This window comes from Zingiber officinale, chromosome 1A (genome assembly GCF_018446385.1).
Source record: "Zingiber officinale cultivar Zhangliang chromosome 1A, Zo_v1.1, whole genome shotgun sequence".
Lineage (NCBI taxonomy): Eukaryota > Viridiplantae > Streptophyta > Magnoliopsida > Zingiberales > Zingiberaceae > Zingiber > Zingiber officinale.
In genome coordinates this window covers 68790156-68804267 of record NC_055987.1, presented here as the reverse complement: position 1 = coordinate 68804267, position 14112 = coordinate 68790156, and the positions used below count along the sequence as shown (strand labels likewise).

The window sequence follows — 14112 nt, the reverse complement described above, 5'->3', positions numbered from 1 at the left end:
TTCAAAATTAATTAACTTAAAATTATTTTTTAAAAATTACTTAACTTAAAATTATTTTTCAAATTAATTAACTTAAAATTATTTTTCAAAATTAATTAACTTAAAATCATTTTTCAAATTAATTACCTTAAAATTATTTTTCAAATTAATTAACTTAAAATTATTTTCCAAAACTAATTAACTTAATATTATTTTTTCAAATTAATTAACTTAAAATCATTTTTAAAATTAATTAACTTAAAATTATTTTTCAAAACTAATTAACTTAAAATTATTTTTCAAAATTAATTAACTTAAAATCATTTTAAAAATTAATTAACTTAAAATTATTTTTCAAAATTAATTTAGTTAAAATTAATTTTCAAAATTAATTAACTTAAAATTATTTTTCAAACTTAATTAACTAAAATTATTTTTTCAAACTTAATTAGATAATTAAACTTAAGTATTTCTCAAATTTAATTAACCTAAAGTTAAACCTTTGTTTCAATGAATACAAACTCAAACTTAATCACTTCACTCTCTTTTCATCAAATAGAGTCAAATTCGAACAATTTATGTGTAAGAGCATAAAAAATTGGATCAATGGATGTTAGATAGTGGATGCTCCAGACACTTGACCGGAGATAAACTAAAGTTCACAAAGCTCAAACTAAAGAATTTAGGGTCTGTTGCATTCGGCAACGATGACAAACTTAAGATAATCGGAAGAGGTAACATCGAACTTAGTTCTAATTTTATTATTCGAAAAATTCTATTAGTTGAAAACTTCAATTTTAATCTTCTAAGTATAAGACAGTTGTGTGATAGTGGATACTTAGTTACCTTTGACAAATCTAGTTGTTTAGTTAAAAATATTGAAAACCCTGAAATCACACTTAAGGGGCTTAGGGAAAATAATATATACTCAATTGATCTACCCACTTCCTCAATAAAGTGTTTGCTAACACAAGAAGAGGAAACTGAGTTGTGGTACAGAAGATTGGGTCACACTCACACCAGACTCATTTCAAAAATGAGTCAAAATGGTCTAGTTATTGGGTTGCCCAAATTAAAATTTATTGAAAACTCAATCTGTAATGCTTGTAAACAAGGAAAACAAACCAAGTCAACACACAAATCAACTAATCTAGAAAGAACTAACTCGTTACTTGAGCTTCTTCACCTTGACCTATTTGATTCACATGGAGCCAAGTCACTAAGCAAGAACCAGTATTCCTTAGTTATAATTGATGACTACTCTAGGTTCACCTGGGTAAAATTTCTAAAAACAAAAGATGAAACTTTTCAAGAATTTAGTAATTTTTGTAAGTAACAGAAAATGAAAAAGATACTAAAATTAAAAGATAAGAAGTGATAATGGGGGGAATTTGAAAATCATAGGTTTACTCAATTTTGTAAAATCAATGGATATCAACATGAATTTTCATGTCCTAGAACCCTCCAACAAAACGGTCTAGTGGAACGTAAAAATAGAGCCCTACAAGAAGCCGCTAGAACCATGTTAAATGAGTATAACTTAAATTATTAATTTTGGGCCGAAGCCATAAATACAACAAATTATATTCAAAATAGAATTCTAATTATCAAACTTCACAATAAAACTCCTTATGAAATGTATTATAATAAAATTCCCAACCTAAACTATTTAAAAGTTTTTGGACATAAAGTTCATATTTTAAATACTAAAGATTACTTAGGAAAATTTACACCCAAATCAAACCAAGGAATCTTTCTAGGGTACTCCACAACCAGTAGGGCCTATAGAGTCTATAACCAAAATACCATAAAAGTTGAAGAAACAACTAATATAATATTTGATGAAGAAAATAATCTACCTAACTTAAATGAAAATGTTGACATTAATCCAAGAATTATTGAAGACGATGAAATTCATCCCAACACTAATAAACCAGAGGAACCAATTTCTGACCCAAACATAAGACCAACTAGAGCAAGTACCTCTCACCCACCTAACCAAATTTTGAGTGATCCAAACCTAGGAGTCAGAACTAGATCCTCTTATAGAAACTTAAGTCAGATTGACCTTATTTTCTAAAATTGAACCTAAGACTATAGAAGAGGCCCTACCTGATCCAGACTGGATCATTGCTATGCAAGAAGAGTTAGCCCAATTTGATAGAAACCAAGTCTGGCAACTTGTACCTAAACCCTTAGATAAGTCAATAATAGATACCAAATGGGTATTTAGAAACAAGTTGGATGATCAAGGTGAAATAATTAGAAATAAGGCTAGACTAGTAGTCAAAGGATTTAGCCAAGTTGAGGGATTAGACTATGATGAAACCTATGCACCAGTAGCTAGACTCGAATCCATTAGGATGTTATTAGCCTATGCAGCACATAAAGGATTTAGGTTATACCAAATGGATGTAAAATCCGCGTTCCTAAATGGGTTCATTAAGGAAGAGGTCTATGTAAACCAACCCCCAGGATTTGAGGACTTAGACTACCCTAATCATGTATTTAAATTGAAAAAGGCCTTATATGGACTTAAACAAGATCCTAAAGCATGGTATGAACGGTTATCCAATTACTTGACATCCAAAGGCTTTAACCAAGGTCACATACATACAACCCTATTTGTGAAAACTATAGAAAAAGACATCTTCATAGCCCAAATCTATATTGATGATATAATTTTTGGCTCAACTAATGTCACGCCCCAGGTAGTCCCTGTCCGAAGAAATTTCGGCAGCATCTCCCCTGTACGGCGAACAATATGAATCTCAGTATACATATATCTATACCTCGGCCACACTCGGCCGGAACAATACACACAAATAGTAAATAATCCATGTAATTATATTCAACATTTCTACACAGATATAATATGAACAATACATGCAGTTATATAAAGAAAAGATGATATAGAAACCAACGAAGATATACGTACACATCCTACTCCACTACAACGAAGAAAAACAAAATCCACGAAGTAATGAAAATATATCCGCAGCGGAAAACAAAAGCAGACCCGAATGTTCAATGTAAAGTCCACAATACAAACTCACAATACAAGTATATAAGATGCAAAAGCAAAATATAATCCGACAAAGAAAATCCTCGCGATAATGGGGCTAGCGACTGGAATATCTCCCGACGGCCTCAACCTGAAAAATAGTAACAATGGGGTGAGTTCAAAGAACTCAGCAGGTAATCCAATAGATATGTACAGCAACATATAACTACTAGCAACATCCTATGGTACAATACACTAAACCATAGAGCCTACACTACAGTCTCCTAACAGTACAACCTACGGTACGGTCTCCTACCAGTATAACAGATATGCATAGCTGAAATAAACTGTAATAACCAGCAAAAGGCATAAAGTACAGTTTATAGCAAGAATAATAAAAAAATGCATAACTGAAATAAACTGTGCTCACCTGCGAGGCTTGGGCAACTGACTGTCAACATACAGAGATAAAAGTAGTCAGAGCAAAAGCATGTATCCTGTATGCATGTCAATCATATGCAATCACCAAAATGCATCAATTATAATGAATGCAATCCGTGCATATGATGCAATATGACATGGTCACCCCTGTCAACCAGTCAGCCATCTCACACACAATGGTGAGACCGAGTGGGTAGGGCTGTGACACCGTGCACTCTGCCATCACTGCCCCTGAAGAGTGACCGAGTGGACGGGATGCTGTCGGAGTACACCTATCCTCCTACCTCAAACATAGTGAGGGAGCGCAATGCTCTCAACTCCCGGTACGCGATGACGGGGAGGGATCCCTACCTGCTACCACGCTGCAGTCGCACTACCCATGAGCGGACCAGCGGAGCACTACAGAGCTAACTACCATACACACCCTAGTGCTGTGCCACTACCCATGAGTGAACACGCTGTGTGCAGGCCCATGTAGCCGGCCGACGAGCTCAACAATAATGGAGTCGTCAATCGCCCAGCATGCAATCATGCGATATGATTCATGCGGCTACAATATGACATACCTGAACAAAGCCTCCTCCATATAAGTGCGTGCCAAAAAGGTAAACACATATAACTATAACCATGATATAAACAGCATAAATCCAATGTCATCACATATAACAATGATGTAAGTATCATGAATCCAAGAGCATGTATCACACATGTAAAGCAACTAATCCAGTAGAGTAGAGCACTATAAATATACATCTCTATGAACATATATACACATGGCAAGAGCTAAAATATCCAATCCTGAAGTAAAGCAACTAGCAGATGAAGCATGTGATAGGTATCAACTAGCTAAGACCAGGGAAGAAATAATCTACTATCTACCACTAGTAAATATATATAAGCTACACATATCATAAGACATTATCAAAAGATAAGTCAAAGGGTACCCGCCTCAAATAGAAGGTACAATCCAGCCCTAATCCAATGTCGAGACGTTTGTCTCGAATCAAAGTCCTGTATAAATAAATACATTTACTATTATTTAGCTAGAATACAAACACATAGCTAAATAAATCCTAAATATAAATTTAGGGACAAACCCTAAATCATATCCTTCATCCTTTCTAACGGTTAATTAGGGATAGTTCCCTAATCCATAATCAACCATTAGATTAGAAATTCAAACTTAAATCCACATAACCTAATTAATCTACACAACCTAATGATGAATAAATTATCAATAGGTATCAAGATCATACCTAATCATCTAACACATGATCACCTAACAAATATCCAAATTCGAAACATGATATACAACATGTTCTAACCAAAATTCAATTCAAACCTAACCCTATTCAATACATAGACTAATTCATCAACACATGAAACAATTACCCTAATCCAAATCATAAACCTAAATTAACTAACCTACAGCAAGATCAAAAACCATACCTCAATTCCACAGCTACTGTGGATATTGGGAAAAGAGGATTGTTGCTGCCGAGACCAAGATGAGTTACTGCTGAAGCCAACCAATCCACAAAACAGGACAGAACAGAACCTATTTGGAATTCACTCCTCTGTTCGGATCAAACACAGGGAGATCATGGATTCAACCAAGTATTCCAACAACAATCTAATTCATCTTACCTTATTTCCTAGCTCTGATCTGTTGATCCACACGAAGAAGTGGTGCTACCAGGAAGGGTAGCTGTTGCTGGAGCTAGACAACCCACTGAACAGCACCTTGCTGGATCCACTCCACAATTCGGATCAAGAATTCAACCGAAACCTCAATCACAGCAAAGAAGGAAACATCCCAGAACTGATCTGATGCAATAAACATCTCAAAGCGATCAAGAGTCAACACCACAGAATAGAACAGAACCTCACCTCAATGGATTCAATCGGATCACAAAGGAGAATGCATTGATCAGCCACAAGGACAATCCACAGAAATCCGATGCTTTCTCCTAGCCCAGAACTGGAAGACGATCACGAATCCAACATGAGGGTCAACACCGAAATAGAGCCCTAACCTTCGGAGCCCTAACTGCCCCTTTCACGCCGGCGGCCGGGTGGCACGGCTCGATCCAGATCCGGCCAGTGAAGAGGTGGATCGCACTATGAGCAGCGCGAGGAGAGAAGAACGGAGGTCAATCGGTTGGGAGTCGGCGAATCTTGCTCCTCACCATGCCCTAGCCACCTCGCCGTTGACGCTCAGCCGCAGAACTCACCAGATCAGGACCCCCGATCGGATCCAGCTCCTTGGCACCGTCGAGCTCCGATGAAGAGTCTCCTTCGGCCTCGGCGCTGAGTGATCAGCGAGAGAGGGAGAGCACAGAGAAGAAGAGAGGGGAGATCGGGGAAGGAGGAGAAGGTTCGGGTGAGGAGAGGATCGGGGTCGCCGTTTGGGGAAAGAAAATAAAAGGGAAAAGGTTTTATAAATAAAACATTTCCTCAATTAAACGGTATCCCAAATAGGCTTTATCCGAACCCGGAATTAATCCCCTCAAAACTCATCGTACGAGTTCCGAAAAATTCCCAGAAAATTTCTAAAAATTTCAGAAAAATCCTATAAGGCTATTTTCCAAATAACCCTATTAATTAAATTTTCCGAGATCTCACATCGTCCCCTACTAATAAAAATTTGGTCCCCAAATTTCGCTATAACTAACAGCAACCACTAAAATATAACCATGCAGTATAAATGCTGAAGAAACTCTAACCCACATACCTCAAATAAACAGATGGGGGTATCGAGCTCGGATCGTATCCTCCAGTTCCCACGTAGCCTCGTCGTCAGAATGATGCTGCCAACCGACTTTAACCAGCCGGACAATCTTGTTCCGTAGCTGACGCTCTCTGTGGTCCCGAATCCACACCGGAACCTCCTCGTAAGTAACATCAGGCTGAATAGGAACAGATATATCTGACAGAACATGTGTTGGATCGGATACGTATCTCCTCAGCATAGATACATGGAATACATCGTGAATGCCAGCTAGAGATGGTGGTAGCGCCAGACGGTAAGCTACTACGCCAATCCTCTCCAAGATCTGGAATGGTCCAATATATCGGGGAGCCAGCTTACCTCGGAGACCAAATCTCTTCACCCCTTTCGTGGGTGAAACTCTAAGAAATACATGATCACCAATGGAGAACCTGTGGGTCTCCGTCTCGATCAAGATAACTCTTCCGACGGTCCCGAGCCTCGACATCCTCCGTCGATAGTGCGAACTAACTCGCATCCCGCTGAGCTCTCGAGGTCCTACTAATCGAGCCTCCCCAACCTCTTCCTGCAGGATGGTTGTCCGACAAGGCCTACCATACAACGCCTCAAACGGTGCATCTGGATAGCCGAATGATAGCCGTTGTTGTAGGCGAACTCCACTAATGGCGGTGGTCCTCACTGCCTCCAAGTCCATGACACAAAACCTCAGCAAGTCCTCTAATGTCCGAATAGTCCGCTCGATCGCCCATCCGCTCGCGGATGGAACGCCGCATCAAACGGTTGTGTGCCCAAGGCCCGCCGCATCGCCGTAATCGGACGTGAACTGGGTCTCTATCGATATAATGCTCAACGGAACTCCATGCAATCTGATAATCTCTCGACAATATAACTCAGCTAATCGATCCAGAGAATCGGTCTTCCGATCGCTAAAAAGTGGCGGATTGTTAATCGGTCAACGATTACCCAAATCGCATCATGGCCTCGACGAGTCCTAGGCAAACCAACCACGAAATCCATAGTAATGTGCTCCCACTTCCACTCAGGAATAGGAATCAGTCTCTGGTGCTCGACCTTCACTGTTGACAGACAAGACATCCGCTACAAACTCCGCGATGTCTTTCTTCATACCGCTCCACCAATAGGAACGCCTCAAATCTCGATACATACGGGTCCCACCGGTGGATAGCAAATCTAGAACGATGAGCCTCAAGTAACTCCTCCATGACCGGTGAGACCGAGGTACACATAATCTACCTCGGAAATAAACAATCCCTCATCGTCTCGTAAACTCCCGCTTTCCTAAGCTATCCTGCTAATGAACAGTAAATGTTGATCTCCGGCTGGGCCTCTCGAATCCTCATCCCGATCAACGATCGAGCAACCATGGTAACAAGAATACCTCGCCCGTCTGCCCCTCGCTTCAAGGCCCAACTCGGCGAATCCCTGAATCAAGTCCGTGACTGTAACTCGATGACAAGCTAAAGTCCCTCTGGACTTTCTGCTCAGTGCATCAGCAACCACATTAGCTTTACCCGAATGGTAGCTAATAGTACAATCATAATCCTTCAAGAACTCCATCCATCTCCTCTGTTGGAGATTGAGTTCCTTCTGTGTGAAAATATATTTAAGACTCTTATGATCAGTAAGAATCTCAAAAGTAATACCATAAAGATGATGTCGCCAAATCTTCAAAGCAAAGATAATAGCGGCTAGCTCTAAATCATGTACTGGGTAGTTCTTCTCATGCTCCTTCAACTGATGAGAAGCATAAGAGACTACCCTATCGTGCTGCATCAATACAGCGCCCAAGCCCTGAAGAGATGCGTCTGTGTAAAGTACGAATCCGTCATCACCAGAAGGTAAAACCAAAACTGGTGCTGATACTAATCTCCGCTTCAGCTCCTAGAAGCTGGTCTCGCAAGCCTCTGACCACATGAACTTCACGCCTTTCCTGGTCAGACGTGTCAATGGCATAGCAATACTAGAGAAACCCTCAACGAATCATCGGTAATATCCAGCCAGTCCCAAGAAACTGCGGATCTCTTGGACTGACTTCGGCTGCTCCCAGCTAGTGATAGCCTCGATCTTCTGAGGATCTACTGAAATACTCGGCTGGACACCACGTGTCCCAGAAAACCAAATAAATTATCATCAATAAACCCAATAACAAACTGATCTAGGTACTCCAGAAAGATACGGTTCATCAAATCCATAAATACTGCTGGAGCATTGGTAAGCCCAAATGGCATTACCAAAAACTCGTAATGTCCGTATCTGGTGAGAAATGTTGTCTTCTGAATATCTGAATCTTTGACTCTCAGCTGATGATATCCAGATCGCAGATCAATCTTAGAATACACTGATGTATCTTTGAGCTGATCAAATAAATCCTCGATCCATGGCAAAGGGTACTTATTTCTGATAGTCACTGCATTCAACTGCCTATTATCGATGCACAATCTCAGAGTACCATCCTTCTTCTTGATGAATAGTACAGGAGAACACTAGGGCAGAATACCGTGGGGTTCTTCACAAGGACACCGGAATGCTCCTGCCCATGCATGCCATATGCAGCTGTTGCAGGAGGAGCTATCCTCTGCTGACGATGCGAAGATTGGGCTTTCGGCCCACCTCGCTGAGTCCCGGACTGACCAAACTGTCCTCCCGGAACAGAGACCCCGGAGGCTATATGCTGAGCCTTCAGCGAACAATCTCGGCTCAAGTGCCCAGGCAGTTTACAATAATAGCAAACTGGCTGTCCCAGAGTACACGCAGAGGTGATGTGATCTCGAGATCCACATCGGGTACAGTGAGAGCCACCAGTGGACTGTTTCCGCTCCTGCTGAGCAGAGCGGGGACGTCCTGATCGTCCTGACTTCTGGCGTCGGTCAGATGACCCAGAAGTACCCTGACCCGTCTGAGTGCGACTGCTCTGCTGCTGTCCAGTAGTTTGTGGATGCTGGATCTGTCCCGCAGTCCGATCAGTCTGCTTCCTCTTCTTATCAGCATTTACTCTCTGATGAGTATACTCAATCATGAGAGCTCTATCCAGTGTCTCGGTGTATGATGAAGTACCAAAACCAGACATCTTCAGCTGAAGATGCCCGTCCAGTCCCTGGACAAACTGAAGCATACGAGATTTGTCATCGGCCACTAACTCAGGACAGAATCTAGCAAACCGATTAAATTCGGCATTATACTCTATCATTGAGCGATTATTCTGCCGAAGACTCAGAAAATCCTGTCGACGTGTCATCTGATACGTCCGAGGAAAATACTGACTCTCGAATGCTTCCCTAAATCTCGCCTAAGTAATATGCTGCTCACCTATAATCGAGCGTTGCGTGTCCCACCAGATCTCTGCCTCATCTCGTGCCTCAAGTACGCAGTAGTAGGCACGACTGGAGGGGGTGCCGGATATACTGAAGGTGATACCACTAGTGGTACAGTCGAGGTATGTACCTCTGAAGTCGGAACCGTCGGGATCTTATAATCCGACGTGCCTATAAAATCCTGATGAGTCTGTCCCTGACAGACAGGCTCGACTCTAGCAAATCTCTCTAGAGACTCTATCTCCGGAGAATCTATCGGCCTCTTACGTGGTCGACCATGTCTCAGTACCGGAACACGTGTAGGTGTTATATCTGTAAACAAAATGTTACCCAGATATCACTATAGGTATAAAAACTATAAAATTACCTAATTTACCTATTTATCGTCTGGAGATATCCTGTCGCTGCTTAGCCCCAAATAGAACCAATAAAACCTCGTCAAAATACCTCGAAATTCCGGAACAATAAAATCGACGGAAATCCGTACAAATCCGAAAATACCGAGAAAGGCTCACGAAAGTAAGCATCGTAAATCCGAAACCCGACAAGTAGGTATCGCAAAACTTTGCTCTGATACCAAATAAATTGGTATCAGATAAACTCAAGAATCCAATACACAAAGAACAGATACCGTAAACCTGCTCTGATACCAAATAAATTGTCACGCCCCAGGTAGTCCCTATCCGAAGAAATTTCGGCAGCATCTCCCCTGTACGGCGGACAATATGAATTTCAGTATACATATATCCATACCTCGGCCACACTCGGCCGGAACAATACACACAAATAGTAAACAATCCATGCAATTATATTCAACATTTCTACACAGATATATTATGAACAATACACGCAATTATATAAATAAAAGATGATATAGAAACCAACGAAGATATACGTGCACATCCTACTCCACTACAACGAAGAAAAACAAAATCCACGAAGTAATGAAAATATATCCGCAGCGGAAAACAAAAGCAGACCCGAATGTTCAATGTAAAGTCCACAATACAAACCCACAATACAAGTATATAAGATGCAAAAGCAAAATATAATCCGACAAAGAAAATCCTCGCGATAATGGGCCTAGCGACTGGAATATCTCCCGACGGCCTCAACCTGAAAAATAGTAACAACGGGGTGGGTGAGTTCAAAGAACTCAGCAGGTAATCCAATAGATATGTACAGCAACATATAACTACTAGCAACATCCTATGGTACAGTACACTAAACCATAGAGCCTACAGTACAGTCTCCTAACAGTACAACCTACGGTACGGTCTCCTAACAGTATAACAGATATGCATAGCTGAAATAAACTGTAATAACCAGCAAAAGGCATAAAGTACTGTCTATAGCAAGAATAATAAGAAAATGCATAACTGAAATAAACTATGCTCACCTGCGAGGCTTGGGGAACTGACTGTCAACATACAGAGATAAAAGTAGTCAGAGCAAAAGCATGTATCCTGTATGCATGTCAATCATATGCAATCACCAAAATGCATCAATCATAACGAATGCAATCTGTGCATATGATGCAATATGACATGGTCACCCCTGTCAACCAGTCAGCCATCTCACACACAATGGTGAGACCGAGTGGGTAGGGCTGTGACACCGTGCACTCTGCCATCACTGCCCCTGAAGAGTGACCGAGTGGACGGGATGATGTCGGAGTACACCTATCCTCCTACCTCAAACATAGTGAGGGAGCGCAATGCTCTCAACTCCCGGTACGCGATGACTGGGAGGGATCCCTGCCTGCTACCACGCTGCAGTCGCACTACCCATGAGCGGACCAGCGGAGCACTACAGAGCTAACTACCATACACACCCTAGTGCTGTGCCACTACCCATGAGTGGACACGCTGTGTGCAGGCCCATGTAGCCGGCCGACGAGCTCAACAATAATGGAGTCGTCAATCGCCCAGCATGCAATCATGCGATATGATTCATGCGGCTACAATATGACGTACCTGAACAAAGCCTCCTCCATATAAGTGCGTGCCAAAAAGGTAAACACATATAACTATAACCATGATATAAACAGCATAAATCCAAAGCCATCACATATAACAATGATGTAAGTATCATGAATCCAAGAGCATGTATCACACATGTAAAGCAACTAATCCAGTAGAGTAGAGCACTATAAATATACATCTCTATGAACATATATACACATGGCAAGAGCTAAAATATCCAATCCTGAAGTAAAGCAACTAGCAGATGAAGCATGTGATAGGTATCAACTAGCTAAGACCAGGGAAGAAATAATCTACTATCTACCACTAGTAAATATATATAAGCTACACATATCATAAGACATTATCAAAAGATAAGTCAAAGGATACCCGCCTCAAATAGAAGGTATAATCCAGCCCTAATCCAATGTCGAGACATTTGTCTCGAATCAAAGTCCTGTATAAATAAATACATTTACTGTTATTTAGCTAAAATACAAACACATAGCTAAATAAATCCTAAATAGAAATTTAGGGACAAACCCTAAATCATATCCTTCAACCTTTCTAACGGTTAATTAGGGATAGTTCCCTAATCCATAATCAACCATTAGATTAGAAATTCAAACTTAAATCCACATAACCTAATTAATCAACACAACCTAATGATGAATAAATTATCAATAGGTATCAAGATCATACCTAATCATCTAACACATGATCACCTAACAAATATCCAAATTCGAAACATGATATACAACATGTTCTAACCAAAATTCAATTCAAACCTAACCCTATTCAATACATAGACTAATTCATCAACACATGAAACAATTACCCTAATCCAAATCATAAACCTAAATTAACTAACCTACAGCAAGATCAAAAACCATACCTCAATTCCATAGCTACTGTGGCTATTGGGACAAGAGGATTGTTGCTGCCGAGACCAAGATGAGTTACTGCTGAAGCCAACCAATCCACAAAACAGGACAGAACAGAACCTATTTGGAATTCACTCCTCTGTTCGGATCAAACACAAGGAGATCATGGATTCAACCAAGTATTCCAACAACAATCTAATTCATCTTACCTTAATTCCTGGCTCTGATCCGTTGATCCACACGAAGAAGTGGTGCTACCAGGAAGGGTAGCTGTTGCTAGAGCTAGACAACCCACTGAACAGCACCTTGCTGGATCCACTCCACAATTCGAATCAAGAATTCAACCGAAACCTCAATCACAGCAAAGAAGGAAACATCCCAGAACTGATCTGATGCAATAAACATCTCAAAGCGATCAAGAATCAACACCACAGAATAGAACAGAACCTCACCTCAATGGATTCAATCGGATCACAAAGGAGAACGCATTGATCAGCCACAAGGACAATCCACAGAAATCCGATGCTTTCTCCTAGCCCAGAACTGGAAGACGATCACGAATCCAACAAGGAAGGTCAACACCGAAATAGAGCCCTAACCTTCGGAGCCCTAACTGCCCCTTTCACGCCGGCGGTCGGGTGGCACGGCTCGATCCAGATCCGGCCAGTGAAGAGGTGGATCGCACTATGAGCAGCGCGAGGAGAGAAGAACGGAGGTCGATCGGTTGGGAGTCGGCAAATCTTGCTCCTCACCGTACCCTAGCCACCTCGCCGTTGACACTCAGTCGCAGAACTCACCGGATCAGGACCCCCGATCGGATCCAGCTCCTTGGCACCGTCGAGCTCCGATGAAGAGTCTCCTTCGGCCTCGGCGCCGAGTCATCCGCGAGAGAGGGAGAGCACAGAGAAGAAGAGAGAGGAGATCGGGGAAGGAGGAGAAGGTTCGGGTGAGGAGAGGATCGGGGTCGCCGTTTGGGGAAAGAAAATAAAAGGGAAAAGGTTTTATAAATAAAATATTTCCTCAATTAAACGGTATCCCAAATAGGCTTTATCCGAACCCGGAATTAATCCCCTCAAAACTCATCGTACGAGTTCCGAAAAATTCCCAGAAAATTTCTAAAAATTCTGGAAAAATCCTATAAGGCTATTTTCCAAATAACCTTATTAATTAAATTTTCCGAGATCTCACAACTAACTCTAAATTTCTAAAAGAATTCATTAAATTAATGGAAAATGAATTTGAAATGAGTATGGTTGGGGAACTAAATTTTTTCTTAGGTTTGCAAATTAAACAAACGAAAGATGGAATCTATATTTACTAAACTAAATATGCTAAAGAACTAATTAAAAAAATTTGGAATGGAAAATTCAAAAATCATAAATACCCCAATGGCCACTAACATCAACATTGACTCTGACCTACAAGGAAAACCAGTAGACCCAAAATACTATAGAAGTATAATAGGAAGCCTACTCTATCTAACTGCAAGTCGACCAGATATAATATTTGCAGTTGGTATGTGCGGAAGATACCAATCTTGTGCAAAAGAATCACATCTAACATATGTTAAAAGAATACTTAGGTATATTAAGGGCACCCTAAATATAGGACTTTGGTACCCTAGAACTAGCACCTTTGTCCTTTTTGGCTATTCTGACTCAGACTATGTCGGGTGCAAATTAGACAGAAAAAGTACAAGTTGTAGTTGTCAAATCCTAGGTCAGTGCCTAGTAAGTTGGTCAAGCAGAAAGTAATATTGTGTTGCTCTATCCACCAC

The 14112-nt window shown here is 40.8% G+C and overlaps 1 long non-coding RNA gene across 1 annotated transcript; it reads right to left on the bottom strand.

Annotated features, from left to right (window-relative positions):
• Positions 1 to 10570: 10570 nt before the first annotated feature.
• On the bottom strand, positions 10571 to 12554 carry LOC122005092. The gene is made up of 3 exons (XR_006118318.1): positions 12545 to 12554; positions 12347 to 12474; positions 10571 to 10603 (listed from the first exon to the last, which is right to left on the bottom strand). It is a non-coding gene; the product is annotated as an uncharacterized LOC122005092 (long non-coding RNA).
• Between the last annotated feature and the right edge of the window lie 1558 nt (positions 12555 to 14112).